This window comes from Papaver somniferum, chromosome 3, assembly GCF_003573695.1.
Source record: "Papaver somniferum cultivar HN1 chromosome 3, ASM357369v1, whole genome shotgun sequence".
NCBI lineage: Eukaryota > Viridiplantae > Streptophyta > Magnoliopsida > Ranunculales > Papaveraceae > Papaver > Papaver somniferum.
In genome coordinates, this window is record NC_039360.1 from 174,117,103 (window position 1) to 174,134,528 (window position 17,426).

General features: G+C 36.7%; 1 long non-coding RNA gene across 1 annotated transcript; it reads left to right on the top strand.

Annotated features, from left to right (window-relative positions):
• Positions 1–297: 297 nt before the first annotated feature.
• LOC113358065 lies at positions 298–2,006 on the top strand. The gene is made up of 2 exons (XR_003364175.1): positions 298–1,247; positions 1,468–2,006. It is a non-coding gene; the product is annotated as an uncharacterized LOC113358065 (long non-coding RNA).
• The last annotated feature ends 15,420 nt before the right edge of the window (positions 2,007–17,426 follow it).

Consider the following 17,426-nt stretch of genomic DNA (forward strand, 5'->3'; position numbering starts at 1 on the left):
TAAGGAGATGAAGCTACATAAAAAAGATTGTGTCCATTAGTAGCTAATGTTGCGTATTACACACTCAAGGCTTTGGAATGGTAAAAAATATCAAGCTAACCTAGTTCGATCTCGCATGTATGTGTAGCGTATGAGTTTTAAATAACAAATGTGATCAAACTGCTATACAGTTTCGGTATTTGTTGTATGAGTACCAGAAAATATATTTGAACCCACTATTAGGTTGCATAGAACTTAGTTTTCTTTGGGCATTCAAATTCAACTTTAACGGAAAGGCATTGCCATATCAAACATCACATGCTCGCCTCGTTTTTGCTCTTTCTCTGCAAGCAAATAATTAGTATTAATAAGTAAAGAAATCTTTACTGACTGCACAAAACAATCTTACACTTTAAGCGACATGGGATAATTATGTATAGGATTCAGCTTACTTGTACCAAGATTGCCACTCTCCTCAATCGAGCTGAAGATTTTGATTGCTTTTGATTTGGAATTGTTGTGATTTTTACCTGGAGCATACTGGTGGCCATCCAACATCTGGTGCAGGAGCAGTCATGATTATTGCATTTAGCAACACAACAATAATAACAACGAAACAAAACTCATATCAGGAGATCGCTAAACATAACCGAAATCTCCTAAACAGATTCCAAACCTTTAAACCAACATAAAGCATGAGTTCGAAAGAAAAGAATTTTCAGTTCTAGTATTCTTGAGAGAGTATGCTGAAGAAAATAAAACGGAGAAACCTAGGAAGATGATAATCTATCTCTTGATTTATGTAGTCGAACATTTCAAGGGGTTCTGGTAACGTAAGAAATTGAATCAAAAAGATTGAATGTTAATAATGGTTTTTGTAACCAGCAAACAATGGGAGGAGAATTGGTGGAAGTAAAACCCCTAATTTAGGGCTTAATTGGATTTTAATGGGATTGTACCGATTGGTGTTGATTGGATTTTGTAATCGAAGAGGAGAATAAGTAAAAAAAATTATCTTAGCCGTGGAATTAGGGCTTAGAAAAGGGCTTCATTCTCAGCCACGATTTGTCTTTTCAATTCTCAGACGAATTGAAGACACAAATCAGCATAACATACTGAGAAATAATCTGGGCGAACAGGGAACCACTAACACCTAAACCGAAAGTGAAGACACAAATCAGCTCTAAAATGGTAATTGTTGCATTTCTTGCCAAGGAAGCGGCAGCTGACGGACCAACCATCTACTAGTAATCCTACCACCACCAGCTGTGAGTAACTCTAAATATACATTTCCCCCTTTTCGTTTTGTTTGCTTCCAATTGAGAAATTTCCTAGTTTAATTTATGAATTAGTCCACTAATAATCACTGTAATGTCTAACTAATTGGGAATTTCTTAGTTTCATATGGTGAACTCCTTTATGAACCCAAAAGGAGTAACTATCAATCTGTCCCTGTAATGTCTAACTAATTGGCTTTTTTCTATCCAGCTGATAGGATTGTAGGGGGTGGTTCTGCCGAAGCTGGGGCAAAGAGGAAGAAAGTCGAAAGAACGGGAAGGTCTGGAGAACTGAAATCATCAACAGGAATTAGTGAACCTGTGGTTGAATTGGAGAATATGGACCATTATAAGACTAAGTGTATTGAGTTGTCTGTGGAGCTTGAGAAGAAGGAATTAGAGCTTGAGCAGAAGGATTTGGAGCTTGAGAAGATAAAAGGGGAGAAGAAAGTTGAGCTTGAGAAGATAAAAGTGGAGCTTAAGAAGAAGAAAGTTGAGTGCACTAAACTCCAGGGTGAATTAGCAGAGGTCAAAACCACAAAGACTGCTCCTAGAGATGAGGATGCAACTAAATATTGGAGGAACAAGTGCTCCGATTTGGAGAGTCTAGTCATGAGGATGGAAATTGAATATTCGACAATGAGACGTAAAGCGTCTCGCCTTTCTAATTTGGAGAGCCTAGTCCTGAGGAATAGAAATGAAGGTTCCATATTGAGATGTGAAGAGTTTGTGTAATTCTGAAAAAAAAAATTGAGTCCGAAGTGCGAGTTTTGCAGAATGTAATTAGTGGTGAGAAGCCAAGAGGTAAAAACAACATGAGTAAACCTAATGCTAAAACCAGAAGTGGAGGGAGCAAGGATTCTCATTTGTATGAGTTTAGAACCAAAGAAAGGTGCTGAATGTATATGACGTCGAAGAAGGGAAGGGTTGGGGCTGTTTGAAAGAGAGAGCATCTCAACATGGATCATCATCTCAAGCTCATCTGAAAGTGAATAAGAGGACTTTTGGGAACTTGGTCTCAGACTCGGATAACAGTGCTGATAGTCTGGGCGAACCAGAAGATTCTAATAGTTTTTTTCATTCAAAAACTTCTCTTGGTGACCCTATGGATACGCTGGCGATGAAAACTTCAAAGAGGAACAAAGACGAAATGGAATGGAAATCTGAGGTTGAATTGCTTTCTTCATTTGAAGAGGATCCTGAGCTCTGTATGAAAGCTGTTTGTGCTCTCTATCGACAGGAAATATCTGAGGACGAAATGTCAGTGGGGTTGTACCATCACAGTGACATACTTCGGTACATTAAGAATTCTTTACACTTTTCCTTCATTTCAATTCCATTATGTTTGAAACTGCATGAAATTACTGTTTTTGCAGTGATAGTGCATTGGCTTGTTCAATGTTGCAAGAATTTGTAAGCTTGTTGCATTTATATACAGTCTATGTTCAATTGTTCAATCTACTTCATGGACCCTTTTTATATTCTGCTGCAAAATTAAGAGGTTATTTTATTAACATCTCAAATAGCCATATCATATGAATGATGCAATTCCTCTGTTATTTGGCTTTACCTTGGGAAGTATGCTCTCACTTTGGCGGTCTGGGGGAAATGACCAGATCATACGTTTACCGTTTTCTTTATTACTTGCATATCGCAACATCTGAAAACTTATCTTTATTCCTAGGAATCAAAATATGTCAAGGGGAAATGACAATATCATACATTTGCCCTTTTTTCATATCCCAGTAAAAATATAGCACATTCTCTCTACTGCAGACTTGTGGTTATAAATTCTGAATATAATTGGCGTCGACACTACCTCCCTCGTCAATATTAAATTTCAAAATCTGCACTGACTATGGACTTTGTATATCAATTATCAACAGAGTTGGTTGGACCAGGAAACTTTAGTGGTCGAGTTTTTCATGATTGTCAGATAAAACATTTGCTGCCTTCCCGAGATTTCATATCTGTAGTTGTCATGTGAATGGTGGGAGCAAGCTATTTTCCTGATTATGGCTGCACGTGCACAGGGCTGGAAAGCCAGACAACTAATGTGCATAGTTAATTCGAAGTACAAAATGGAAATGAGAAGAATCAACAGTAGTATCTTTTCTTAGTTTTTCATTTTCATATACTTTTGGCCTGGATTGATATTTTCTCTTAACTGGTGGACTACTTTGGCCAAGTTTATAATGGGTGAGGACTGCAAGCGTGACGTACAGAAGTCTGTGAAAGAGTTGGAGACATTAGATCCTAAAGCGGTTGATGACTGAAAGAGGCTGGCTAGAAGATACTCGATTCATATATGTGATATCTACCAAAATGGAAAAGATCCTTTTTTCCATCCAGCTAGAAATGCCAGCCATGGAGAAGAAACTGCTCAGTGATAGATTATTGCGTAAGTGGCCTTCATTTTTTGCACTAGACATTGCAATCTTAAATCTCCTTTTAACCTCCTCTAATTTTGTACACAAATGAAATGGAAAGCTGGTTAATATACCCTGTAGTACATTGGATGTGTATTGAATCTCTAATGTAGCAAGTCATATTATGCTATCTGCACTTAAAGTTGTTTTGATAGGTGTACATGGTGAAAAAACAACCCATGTTTAGCTCATGAAACTGATAATGTTATTCATAAAAATCTTATTAAAGAAGTTAAAGCTAGATTACCTCTTTATGTTTGGATACTAATGCCTTTTGATTTTGTTAATAGAACTAGTAACACAGGTAGTGACTGTGTTGCAAAGTTTGCCAGAAAGTGAAAATCTGTAGTGTCTTGAGTACATTTTTAGGGGCCTGACAAAATCCGTGTTGCAAGGTTTTCTGGTTACAGAAAGGTGCATATCTTGGGGTCTGTCGTAACTTGTAATTATGTTTCAGTATTACTTGTTGTGTGATTGAGTCTCTATACACTTCGGAAATAGTGTAACAAGGAGGGTCTATCATCAGACCTCCCAGGTGTGCAACTCATAATGCTTCTACTGGGTAAATCCTCCTCTATAAATAAAAGATTTCAATGTTAGTTTTTCTTTTACTAGTAGAAATATATGGCTAAAAAGTTATTTCTAAGAACTTTCACCAGTTTGTTTGTTCAATTCGTTGCAGCTTTTACTTATATCAGCTACCATTTGTGCAGGGATAGTGTACAGCCGCCACAACTGGCTACCTTTGGGTAAGATTGTACATCTTCGGTAGTACATGACAAAGTATAAAGAACTCTGAAATCCCGAACAAGCTCCAACACACCCTTGAAACTCTTATTTGTTAATGAACCGAAGAAATTCCGAACAAGTATAGCAATCCCCTCGACTCCTTGAGAAACAACCGCAACTCCTGTAGAGTCAATTTTTTGTATTTACTTTGTGCAGGGAGAATCATTCACTGTTGGCTAAATTGCCAAATCCCCAATTTCATGTGCTCTCTACTTATTTTGGCTTCCTATTAGATTGTGCTAGGGGTGCACATGGGTTGGATTGTGTCGGTTTTGGCTTCATCCGCCACCCAACTCACTGATGGTGGGTAACAGAAGTTGTCACCTGCAACCAACCCAATATTACAATGGGTTGGTGTACACTCGACCCACATTACGACGGGTTGAATCGGGTGGATGGTGGGTTACCCACAATAAAATACAATGAACATTACATTACAGTTACAGACTTACAGTTTTACTGTTAAACATACCTGTATACATATAACTAAGACGCTTACAGATTGAGTAACTCTATGTGAACTTTTTCTGCTCTTTTAATCTATTTAACTTTCAAAAACAAAAAAAACTCTTACAGATTGGATGTAATAACTTTTATCAAAAATCTGACCCCAAGTCAAGCGTAGACAATTAACATCATAAGAAGTTACTTAAAAGTGTTTACTTAAAAGTGTAGAAAACTAACATCATAAGCTGACTCTTACAGCCACAAAAAGCATTTATAAGCATTATATATCACTACTTCAACGGCTGTGGTTCATCTAGGATAGGTAATCTAAGGGTTAGAATTAACTTAGAAATATTTAGGTGGGTGGGTGGGTTGGGTTGGGTGAGGGAAGCTGTCACCCACAGTCGACCCACCATACGATGGGTTTTGATGTTGTGACCTATAGTCGACCCGCTCCTAGGTGGGTTGGGTCGGGTTTCGGGTGATTTCAGGCGGGTGTGGGTTGGGTTGGTGGGTTGAGTCGGTTTTGTGTAGCCCTAAGTCCTAGGAAAGAATGTATACTAACTGTAACATGAGGAACTAAATGAGGTGCTTGAGGAATTCCAATCAAGTCGAATTGACCCAACTGGTTATTGTCAGTAGTTCTAGTCTCACACCCTCGTGCACCTGATTCCCAACAACGATACTTTAGATGCTTTCAATTTTTATGAATGATTTTTTGGGGACCATGGTTTTTTTGGGACCATGGTTTTATTTTGGGTAAAGGCATTAGAAGTAATTCTAGGTCACCCCATATCTAGTTATTTATTTAATACCTAATCTACCCTCTTAATTAATTTTAGGTTATGATTAGTGAATGATTTAGTTAAAAACAATTAGTGAGATTAAATTAAAAGAAGGGTTTATTATTAGTTGAGTAGAATTATTGAGAGAGTAGAGTTAGAGAAGATGAAGGAGAAAAACATGGAAAATAGTTTTTTTTTCCAATTCACTAAGTTTGAATATTCAAATGATGAAAACTCATCTGATTCTTCATCTCCATCCTCTCCTAGAATATTTGTTAATCTTCAAAATGATCCGGATTTGAACTGGATTTTGAACAGTTCGGTTACTTTATATGAAGAACAAGTAACCGAACTCATCTGAAGCTGTAGTTCGGTTACTTTATATGAAGAACAAGTAACCGAACTCATCTGAAGTTGTAGTTCGGTTGCCCCGTGAGATAAACAAGTAACCGAACTCATCTGAAAGTGTAGTTCGGTTACTTGTTCCAAACACGCAGGTTACCGAACTCTCTAATAATAGAATTTCTAGGAGTTACAACGTTATGTTCGGTTGGTTCTCAACTAACGGAACTTTGGTATACAAAGTTCGGTTGGTTCCCAAACTGCATGCACTTTTGATCTTACCGAACTTTACGTAATATAAGAGTATATAAGTTTACAAAGTTCGGTTCTTTCGCAAACTTGAACCTAACAGCTAACCAACCGAACTTTGAGTTCGGTTTCTGCGATAAAATTGTGAAGTTACCGAACTTAACAAACAAAAAAAATGTGAAGTTCCAGCGTCTATTGGCTAAGTTCGGTTACTTTGTAGTTTTAAATTTTTTTGCGAAAAAACCGAACTCTATTGGCTAAGTTCGGTTATTTTGGAACTCAACATAGTGGCCACAACAACACAATTCAGTTAGACTGGATTTGTTTTTTTTTTCGGTTCTAAGGGTGGAGTTCGGTTACTTTGTAGTTTTAAAATTTTTTGCGAAACAACCGAACAGAGAGTTCGGTGACTTAGTTTTAAATCCAATAGAACCGAACTGTTCTTCGTGTTCTTCATTTTCAAGAAGTTCGGTTAGTAAACTAGGGTTTTTTGGAAAATCGGTCTAACCGAACATGGCTCTGTAACTAGGGCTGCACAAGAACCGGTTGAGATGACCTGGACCGTAGTGGAACCGGAAATACCGGACCGGAACCGGTGTAGCCGGTACAGACACCGGTACTGGAAGTTGAGAACCGGTCTACACCGGTACAGACACCGGTTCTTGGGGAGGATCGGATTTGAACCGGACCATAAGTACCGGTTAATGTGAGCCGTAAGATCTAAATATAGATTTAATCTCAACCGTCCTTACTAGGTATAGTCTAATAGACTATCGAGTTCGAGAATCAGTTCATTCATCTTCTTCTTTTTTTCTCTCGAAGAGCAGCAACAACATCTCTTCTGAACTCTTCTCTCTGTTCGAGACTTCGATTGGTTCTTCTTCCTCACCATATCTGAGTCTCAGGTAACTATTCTACATCTTCTTGTTCAATTTGTTTGAATCTTCATGGATTGATTTAGGGTTTGAATCGATTTGAAATTGATTAAGGGTTTGATTGAATATTGTTCTGTTTGAGATTGATTTGGGGTTTTTAGGGTTTGTTTGAATATCGTTCTGTATGAGATTGATTTGGTGTTTTTAGGGTTTGTTTGAATATCGTTCTGTATAAGATTGATTTGGGGTTTTTAGTGCATCTGGCTTGAACTTCTCTTTTCTATTCTTTTTTCAAACTAGCAGAGTAGCAGTGATTCCCTCGATTTGTAATTTGGTGCTTGAGCTTTTGAATGAAAGTACATGGATGTTTCTAAACCCTTTTAGTCTTGTTTCATTTCTTTTGAAAGCTTTTACAGATTCATTTAACTAGCAGAGTAGCAAATGCAGGGTACTCTACATCTTCTGAAAAATTAGTAAATTACCATTATTTAATAATGACTGAAATTTGATAGTCTGAATTTTTACCTCAATTATTGTATGTTCTTGCTTTTCGACAGTTACTCAGTTAATGTTTTTCCTTACATTGCATTATTTTATCTCAGTCTAACATTGTGTTTGTATTTTATGTTTGTTAGCCACATCAAATGCAACTCCGACTACAAGTACAACTCAACACATAGAGGTTGGATCATCCTCTCAAGCTGCATCTCACACAAATGATGAAACTGAAACTGCAACTCCAACAAGTACAACTGAAGCAGTTGAAGTTGGAGATAGCAAAAAGAAGCACGACAAAGTGAGATCAAGTGTTTGGTTGGAAATAACTAGGATAAATGATATTCATGCTGAATGTCATCATTGCCACAAAAGATAGGCTGCTCACAATGAAGTAAATGGCACTGCTGGATTACAAAAGCATTTGAATAGATGTCCAAAAAATCCCAACAACAAGGTTGGTAGCTTTCTGTGTAGTCTTTTTTTAAGGTTGTTTTCTTATGTAACAACTTCCTTAAATTTATTCTTGAAAAATTTGTTCGAGACAGGACACAATAACTATACATAGGAGTAGAAACAACTTTCTTTGTATGCATATGAAAGTAGTACTGATTGCAATCTCTTAAGAAATGATGCATTTTTGAAGTTGTTGATGTGGGGATGCTGAGTATGTATTGTGGGGATAAAACTGAATGGTATATATGGTTGTTGTTGCAGGCAGGAAGGTACATAAGGAGTTGGTAGTTGCAGGTAGTGGCTCAGCTTAACAGAAGCAATGCAGTGAAGAAGTGGTGCTTTGATGACTGGATGGATGAGTTGGTGAGGAAATGGTGCTTTGGTTCAGCTGACCAAAGCAATGCAGTTTAGCTGTTTAAGTACTTAGAATAATCAAATTAGTATTATGAACTTATGGAAATTGAAAATATGTAACAGAATGAACTGTTTTTAGTATTATGAACTTATGAAACATTGAACTTATGGAAAATTGGAAACGTTATTTTTAGTATTTTGAACTGTTTCTTTTCAGGTAAAAAACCCGGTACCAAACTTGTACCGGACCGGTACCAGACTTGTACCGGACCGGTACCGGAGTACTGGTACAACACCAGGTACAAGTACAGGTATCGGTACTCAAATTTCAGTACCGGTCAACACCAGGTACAGGGGCCGGTTTCATAGGAGAATCGGGCCGTACCGGAGTATGTGCAGCCCTATCTGTAACTCCTATTAAAACCCTATTTTAATGATTTTTATTCGATTGAAGCAATCAAAATCAAATTAAAGTGAAGCGTTTGTTGGAAAATACCTCCGGAGTGGTCCCATGGCAGAATCAGGCTGCGGCTGGCGTCTTTTATACTCGATAAAATTATCATGTAACCGAACTTAATTGTGATTGCATTGATGTTGTTACATTTCTTAAATAGGCGGTGGTGGTGGTGGTGGTGGTGGTGGGAGGAGTTGGTGGTGGTAATCGGTGGTTGGTGGTGGTGATATCGGAGGAGGTGGTGGTGGTAATCGGCGGTGGTGGTGGTGGTGGTGGTAATCGGTGGTTGGTGGTGGTGATAATCGGAGGTGGTGGTTATATATATATAGGTGGTTATTAGATTGGTTTTAAATTAAATTAGGTTAAGGGTAGGTTAGTCATTTCAACGTTTTAGGACACCCCTTATCACTATAGAGAAGGTGGCCTAATAAAATCATGGTCCCTAAAAAATCATTCTTTTTTATTGTGACCCATTTATATGCTCTTTAAGTGAAATTTGCTAAGAAATCCAAAATTTTCTCTAAAACGATCTAAAAGACCAGCCTAGTGGCCCAAAATTTACATGACTGCTCCAATCTGGCCCGGAAAATTGTATCAAAAGTATTTTGTTTTATTTAGATTATGGAACCTCTTTGGGGTAAACCCCGTTACTCTTGGGAGCTTTTGGTCATCCAAAAAACTTGCAATAGTGAACAAGAGTAAAAGGTAAAGATGAGTTATGTTTGTACCATATAGTTCGGTATACGGGTCCAAGTGCCGTAGCCCAATAATTCTATTCGATATATAAGCATTGGGTTCTTGGGTAAAAAAATATGAAAAAGGATAATTTTAGCCTAGTCAATAGTTATCCTTATACACCAGAAGACTAGGTATAACCTAGAATTTATAGATCCTCAGAATAGGGAAGAATCTGTTAATGAGAACACCATGTATAACCTGGAAGTTACAAATCCTCAGAATAGCGAGGAATCAATTAATGAGGATACCGGGTAGAACCTGGAAGCTACAGATCCAAACAAAAGGGGGGAATCAATTACTAAGAAAACCAGTTACATATTTAAACCCTGGAAATTATAAATCCCTAGAAAAAGGGGGAAACATAATAAAACTAGGTATAACCTAGAGGTTATAATCCCCAAAAAAAAAGAAAAATTGGTTTTGACCAGGATGAACCTGCAGTGCATTTTGTCCGGATACACAGTCAAAATGGATCCAAAAAAACATTGGAGTGGATACAATTCCTCCATAACCTACAAATAGAGGTGCAATTTCAAGCGTAAAGGTACACATTTTTTAATCCTTCTATCTGCATAAAAACCTGCTTAGAGATCTTACTCATTGAGGCATCAAAGTGTAAGAGAACCCAAGTTATTGGAGAGATGAGGGGGAGTCTCTTCATCAGCAAGAACGCATCTCGTGGAATATCGCGAATCATCTGACTGTCTATAATTCATTCATCAGGTAATAATCTTAGTTCACCTAAAGGTTAAGATTATATCTTTCAATACAAATCTCGAGGAGCGTTGCAGGAACATATTTGCTACAACATCTTTTGGCGCCCACCATGGGACACAGAAGGAATTATCAAAAACAAATCAAGATCCCGAGCTACATCACAAGCAAGTCGAAGTGATGGAACATTTATGCAGATGCAAGAGTACGAAGAATCCGGAACAATGTTGATCACTCACTACGAGAAGAAGTTGAAACATCACCATCCACGAAGATACCAGGACGTCATTCTGCAAGAACTTATACCCACGAGATAAGTAATAGAAATCGCGGGGTACGTATTGCAACCCCTCTTTTAAGTGAAGGTGCTAATCTGAACGAAATAGATTTGGATCAGCATCAAAAGAACATGTTAAAATCGCGTCCAAATTCCCTTGACAATAGAGGCTTTCATTTAGCTTCACATATCGTGCAAGTAGCAAGGGATAGAGTAACACCCGGAGATCTGGGTCTGCTCGGAATATTGCAACAGTTAGAGAAGGAAAATAGTCAAACAGACTACTGGAGACCTTAGTGGATAAGAGACTGCAAATGGATAATACCCAATACTCTGAGACATATATCATATAAAAGGTAAGACATTGACGCAGATAATGTCGCAAGGGAAGATCGACGACCGAATGACCACTACGAAAGCCATCGCATCGTCGAGGAATCAGAATGATAATCAGGACCTGCCCAATGGAAACACAACATGCACGAGCGGGAGGAATACCTCGGCGAGCAGAAGCGAAATGAGTACCTCGACAAACGAAAGCGAAAGGAGTATAACTTCGAAAGCCAACGCTCAAACAAGCACAAACTTGAAAAAGCAAAAGCAACACAAAACAAAGATTGTTGTTCCTCTGTGTCGCCTGCAAATATAAGCCAATAACCTCGTATGGATTACATGGGAATAATCTTCGATGTATTCCGCCATGGATGCAATCTTGTTGTTATGCATAAAAAAAATATGCATGCATCATGCACGTGTGAGGATGGAGGTTGTCAACAATGACACACCTAGTGACACGAACATCAACTATCAGGGTCAGTTGCAATACAATCAACATATTCATGCTCTCTTAACCTAGCATCGCAAATATTCATCGCTCAAGTTGTATACTCGTACGAAATCAGCTAAATGCATCACCAACATATCACTAGGCCAATTTTCACGTTACTTGGTCGCCCCCTAACCGAGCTTTCCTAGACGCGCCCATGGTCAATCAATCAAACAAAATACTTCCCCAACGATGCAACTCATGGACCCAACATTCCTTGTTGATCCAACTAGTCATCCATCTCGCAATCCAATCGACGATATGTTCTTTTAGATGGTTCTGAGTTCAAACTTGCACCAGTTTGAAACAGTTTGACTTAGACTCCATTGCAAATTTACTCACAATAGTCGAACAACTAGGGGCGTTTGAATCCCAAAACTTGGAACTTCAGAAACTTGGATCAATAGTTGACAATTGACTTCAGGATGCATATTTCCGACGTTGGACCTCGCGCCTCATGAGGTAAGCCTAAACGATAGCTCAATTTGCTTAAATTATTCGCATTTTCTAGTCATACAACAAATGCACAATTCACATAAAAACACACAATTCATAAACAAATGCATGATCCACATACTTTGATACTAGCCGGAGTCGTTTAAAAATAACACTCGCATAGCTAATATCAGACTTCGGGCATACTAGCCAGAGAAGTTAAACAGTAACTCTCGCATAGTTAGCATCGATCATAACTTGGCTTTGATTAGAGGAAATATTTCAAAAAATATTCCTTACATGGTCTTAGTCAATACTTGTGCAAATTTGCGAGCAAGCTAGACCGGTTTAGCGCAGGCTCAAGAATAGCAAGGACCTTGTTCCATGGGAAATGAAACCCCATTTCAGAGCAGTGAGAGCCGAACTAATTTGGCTTTGATTAGAGAAAATATTTCAAAAAATATTCCTTGCGCGATCTTAGTCAATACTTGCGCAAATTTGCGAGCAAGCTAAACCTAAACCGGCTAGTGTAGGCTCAAGAATAACAAGGACCTTCTTCCATGCATGGGCAATGGAACCCCATTCTAAGGGAAATGAGAGTTCATTATACGAGGAAAATAAATATATTTATTAATAAAGTTTTGCTGGCGGATCTTGAGCTAGAGCTAAAGAGAAAAATAATAAAAAATATAAAATTGCATATATAAGCTTTATCGGAGCTGGAACGAACAAAAGTTATTTTGCGAAGAAGCTTTTATGGAGAAAATTAGAAAAAAAAATTATCGGAGCCGGAACGAACAAAAAAAATTACACAAGGAAGATTTGTTGAAGAAGCAGTTAAAAAAAAAAAAAAAAACAAAGAAACTTAGATGGAGTTAAAAAAATGCATGGAGAAACTTTGTTGGAGTGGAAGCGAAAATGAAAAAAAATTGTATATTTGCAAAAGGGAGCTTTACTGGAGCGGGAGCGAAAGGAGATAAAAAAATCAAATCGATTTTCGATCTATCTTTGATGGAGTCAAAATTATTAAATGCATAAACAAGCTTTCTTGGAGCTGAAACGAGGAAAAAATAAATGGTAAAAAAAATTGGTAAAAAATAATATGCATAGAGAAGCATACTTGGAGCTCGAGAAAAAGAGGAAAAATAAAATAAAAAATATCTCATGAAGAGGCTTTATTGAACATGGAGGAAAAGAGCGAGGAGAAGAAAAAATTGCAAGGATGGACAGTGTCAACAAAAAAACAAAAAATACAAAATGAGAAAAAAAAACAAGAATAAAAAAAAACAGTTATATGATATGAAGATCTCAAAGGAATGAATTTCATATTTTACCTCAAGATCCGCTGGTTAGATATGAGATATAATGAAGCATCACTCGAAGATCATTGCTTATCAAGCTCTCAATGCATGATAGATGTGATATTTGACAACCATTTAATAGGTGTTGATCACGTTCGGCATCATCATCATTATTGGAACATCAATTGGAATATATTTATACAACATCATCCAGATCTTAGCACAATGGTATATACTCTACATAAGAAATACGCCAGTTTTTTCCGAACTGTGAAGTTATAGAACAACTACAATACAAGAAGAAAGTATTCAGTCATGCTGGTATCTACGGCCTCTCCTCACAAGTGGAGACTTAATTCTTTCTCAAATCACAATCACAAAATCTCACCAAGTTTTGCGCAAGTGCAACTAGGAGATCTTGTCTCAAAGACGAGACCAACAACAACTATTGATCCAAAAGACATTTACATTATCCAAGAGAAGTACAAACATGTTATAGCAGTCACTGCAATAGCCTTGCTACGATGCAAAAAAAAAAAAAAAAAAAACTTGTCGTAATGCAAGCAAGAAGATTTGTTACAACAACAAGCACATAACTTGAAACTCGTGATATAATCATCAAACCTTGTTCATATTCGACTACGGAAAATCTTGTCCAACAACACCGTGTGCAACCTTGTTCGCAAGCATATTACCATGTCATTTCAAAAGAGTAGCTTGGGAGTGTCTTATTAAAATTCCAGAGCAGTTGAATTGACTTTTGTTAACCCATCAACAAGTTGAGGATTGAGGGGGCGATGTTTGTACCATATAGTTTAGTATATGGGCCCAAGTGCCTCAGCCCAATAATTCTACCCGATATATAAGTATTGGGCCTTGGGTAAAAATATGAACGATAATTTTAACCCATTCAACATTTATCCTTCTACACCAGAAGACCAGGTATAACCTGGAAGTTACAAATCCTTAGAATAGGGAAAAATCAATTAATGAGAAGACCAGGTATGACCTGAAAGTTGCAGATCCTCAGAATAGCGAGGAATCAGTTAATGAGAAGACCATGTATAACCTGGAAGCTACAGATCCTCACAAAAGGGAGGAATCAGTTACTAAGAAGACCAGGTATATATTCAAACCCTGTAAGTTATAAATCCCTAGAAAAAGGGGGAAATAAAATAAGACTAGGTATAACCTGGAGGTTATAGATCCCTAAAAAAAAGGGAAAATTGGTTTTGACCAGGATGAACCTAGAGTGCATTTTTTCCAGATACACAATCAAAATATATCCAAACAAACATTGGACTATAAATAATTCCTTCATAACCTATAAATAGAGGTTAATTCTAAGAGAACAAAAGTCATTGGAGAGCTGAGCTAAAATCTCTTCATCATCAAGAACGCATCTCGAGGAATATCGTGAATCATCTGACGGTCTATAATTCATTTATCAGATATAAATCTTAATTCACCTAATGGTTAAGATTATATATTTCAATTCAAATCTCGAAGAGTGTTCTGGGAACATATTTGCTACAACAAATTGCAAGAGTAACCAGTAAAAAGTAAACAAAAACAAAAATAAAAAAATCAAGTGATTTATTAGAGATCTAAAGTTTAACACAAAGAACATATTATGAAAATCTTAGATCTTGTCATTCGGATTCTAAAGAAGAATTGGTTTAATCTGGTATGGAGATAGTGTACATATATATAAGATTGTTTATGGATCCTCCCTCTTAGGCAAAAGTCATGACTAGTAAAAAGTAAGAAAGACAATTCTTCTACTTTAATTTATTTATAGAAGCGAAAAACATTTCAATAAACAGTAACATATAGAAGAGTATGATAATCCTACAACATTTTTAATATTAGAAGCAGAAGTCACAACCAAAAAATATTTTGTTAAAACAGTGACTTTTTTGATTTTAGAAGTCATTTAGAAAATCTATACCTAATTAACTTCATGCTTTTTGATTTGTAGAAGTCGAGAAGCTGCTTCTGGATGTCTATATAAACATGCTACTAGTAACTAGCAATTACGGCTTGAAGTAATTTTTGCAGGTGTAATAAACATATATGACTAAAAATCCTTTCTTATGACTTCCGGACGATGCAAATTGTAAGGTCATAATAGACAAATCGAGAAAACTCCTCCAACCCAACAGAGGCTTCACAGATAGTAATCTGTTTTCTTGTGCGAGATTTTTGTTGTTTTTGTTGTAATGGAAAAGAAGGATGGTGGTGAAGAAGAAAAAGAGGTTTGCAGAAGAAATATTGGTACATGGTGATGGAAGAATGTTAAGGATGATAATAAACAAATTTATTATGAAAAACATTACATGGAATTGAGGATGATGAAGAAGACGATGTCTCAATATGGACATTGTTGTTGTCGAACTAATGGGGAATGGATATGCAAGAATTTTAGGATGAGCAGTCATGGTATTAGCTCTGAAAAACATTACAATAGTTATACAAAGTATTGATGCTCATAACTGACCCATAATATGGGTCTTCAAGTGAAATTTGCTAAGAAATCCAAAATTTGCTCTAAACCGATCTAAAAGACTATCCTAGTGGCCCAAATTTTTTATGACTGTTACAATCTATCCTGGAAAATGAAAAATTATTTTGTTGGATACAATAACCTCTTTGGGGTAAACCCCGGTAGTCTTAGAAACTTTTGGTCATCCAAAAGTTTGGAACGGTAAACAGTAAGAAGAAACAAAACAAAAATAAATTAAATCAAGTGACTTTATTAGAAAGCTAGAGTTCAATATGATGAACATATCGTCAAAATATTATATATCAAATTGTCATTTGTACTCTAAATAATAATCTTGTATGGAGATAGTATACATATAAAATTGTCTATAGATCCTCACTTTTACGCAAAAGCCATGACTAGTAAAAAGTAAGAAAAGTAATTCTTATTTTTTACTCATTACAATCTATTTATAGAAGGGGGAAACATCTACAAAACCAATAAGTATTAAAAAAAAAGATAACCTACAACGTATTTTTTAATACTATAAGCCAACACCAAAATTTGGGGTTAGAAACAGAACGAAGCCGTTACGAATCGGGGTTGCAACGGATTTCGCCTATTTCAAAAGAGGGTGTTACAATTTTTTTGCAACGACAATGGAGCCGTTACGAATTTTGGATTCTAACGGCGTTAGTAACAACTGCGAGCTGTTACGAATTGACATGTGGTAACAGCTGAGGGCCGTTACGAATTTTTTTGTAACAACGTGGTCGTAACATCTTTGACTACGTGGCAAATTAGTAACATGCCGGAGCCGTTACTACGTGGCAAGTTGAAACATCTTCGAATCTTTACAAATTTTTTTGTAACAACAAAAAAATTACTGCAAGTCTACATTGACATGGTCAAAATTGGTCAGTCAAGGCTGGCTGGCAGTTCATTTTCTTCCGGAAATAAGCCGTAATTCTAAATTCAATACCCTGCATACACCTTTCAATACATTCATCATACACACTCAACAACAATTTCTTCAATCTATTCATATCACATTCATTCAATTCATATCAGATTCATATAACAAAAGAACTGAAATTTTTCTAAGTACCAAACTTTTTTTTCTTGTGAAGTATCAAATTTATAAAGGAATACATGGAAGGTTCCAAATTTCTTAGGGAACACATAGAAACTAACTGCCTACAAAACTTGAAATGGAACTTAGAAATCTTGAAGCTGCTTTGTTCTCCACCCTTTCTGATGAAATAGAGCAACTAAGCTTTATATCCTTTGCAGGCTTGGTTTTTTGAAAGCTTGGGCATCAGAAATCTCAATGTAGGCAATCCTGCAAAATACAACAGGCATCATTATTATGACAAGTAAACTGGAAGAAATAATCCTCAAAATACGTAGCAAGTAAATGCAAACAAGCAATAAAACACAACTCAAAATGCAAACAAGCAACAAAACACAACTCAAAATACGCAGCAAGTAAATCCTCCTCAGAGTATTCTTCGTCATCTTCACATATAACTCAAAACACACTAAACATAGCATCTGTAACACATGAGTACTTTTATTATCCAATATTTAAACTCCATACAACAAACCAACACAGTCTATTAAAATTGACTTCAGGTAACATATTATCATGGTTCAGAATCTGATTTAAGAAGGAGCAGAGAAATCCGAACTGAAAGAACTATGTCCACTAGTTGTAAA